We start from the raw sequence: 1,602 nt of genomic DNA on the forward strand, positions 1-1,602 counted from the left end.
AGAGAAGAGTAATTGTTGATGACTGTGCTAAAGAAAAGCACTGAAATCCAGGAAAAGCTGACCTCCAAATGGAGAGCCAGCTTTTCTTTGACTGCTTTTCTATTGGCTACCTTTCAGAATTATTTACTAGCTAGTATATGCATTTTTATTTGAACATTTCCTTATTGTGATATGAAAAGCACAGAAATAAAGAATGTGAGGATTACCAGAGTTGCAGCTTTTTAAAATATTTTCTGTATGCTTTAAAAATAAGCTTCTTTAGTGAAGGATAACAGCTGTACTTATCACTGTCACCATTCCAGGTGTGTGCTCTAAAGAGACCATAGTAGGGAAATATCTATAAAGAGTCCAAAACTGAGCAAGGGGAATAAGGAGAATGTCATAATCCTAAATCTCATTTAGCATGAACTTTGGGCAGAGGTTGAATATGACACAGGCATTAATATTCAGAAATAAATAGCACAAGGAGTCTGTTGAGATAGGAGCGGCGGGCTGCATCCTGCCACCTGGCTCTCTGCCACCTGACTAGCTTATGCCCTGAAATAACAACACAGAAATTGTATTCTTTTAAACACTGCTTGGCCCATTAGCTCTAGCCTCTTACTGGCTAACTCTCGAATCTTGATTAACCCATTTCTAATAATCTGTGTACCACCATAAGGTGATGTCTTACCAGGAAGGATCTTAACCTGCATCCATCTTGGAGAGGAGAGCTATAGCGTCTGCCTAACTTCCCTTCTTCCCAGCATTCTGTTCTGTTTACTCCGCCTACCTAATTTTCTGTCCTATCAGGAGTCTTCTCAGGGAATTTACATAAAATTGAGAAATAAAATGTGTGCTTCTACAAGTTTAGGCTTGTTTAGGCTTACATGTTATAGTTCTTGACTAAGCTGTTTGGCCAAGAACATGTTGGTTTGACAACTCATGGACTTTAATAAGAACTTACTGCTATTGCTTTATTCAATGAACATCAAATTTTCTTCTGAGTACTTATATGTATGCCCATAAATCAGTAAAATTTTTATTTTCCATCAAAGAAGCTTCTTTTTGTAGTGGAAAGAGGAATATAAAAACACATAACTAGTCAAAGTGTAGAAAATATGTATCTACAGATTACTTGGCCCTAAATGAGCCTCCAAAGCACAGGCCTCCCAACTAGGCTCACGGAACATCACAAAAAAGAATAGAAATATGCTGAGAACAAGGAGGACTTTGTGGAATATTGGCCTCTGGACATGGCAAAGCCAGTGAACTAATGAACTCACAGTACCCATGGTAGCCTTCAAATGATCTGCACAAGATAAAACCACTCAACCTGCCTCCATGAAGAGGGAGGGGATCACAAGGTCTCATCCCAAACTGAGGAGTCATGGACTGCTGCTAAGAGTCAGTTTTCTTCAAGGGTGTGGTCTCTGGTAGGTTGTCCATGCCCCAGCATCAGTCGATAGCCTCAAACCCATGAACATATGGGCAGCATTAAAAGGGTCCAGTGGTCCATGATATAAATGACCAGAAGGAAGGAAGGAGAGAGCATTGGTGTCAAGTTATTTGTCAGTAACTAAATACTTCCCAAATTCTTCTTTTGGTAGGCACATCAAACTC

The sequence above is a fragment of the Microtus ochrogaster genome, linkage group LG3 (genome assembly GCF_000317375.1).
Source record: "Microtus ochrogaster isolate Prairie Vole_2 linkage group LG3, MicOch1.0, whole genome shotgun sequence".
Lineage (NCBI taxonomy): Eukaryota > Metazoa > Chordata > Mammalia > Rodentia > Cricetidae > Microtus > Microtus ochrogaster.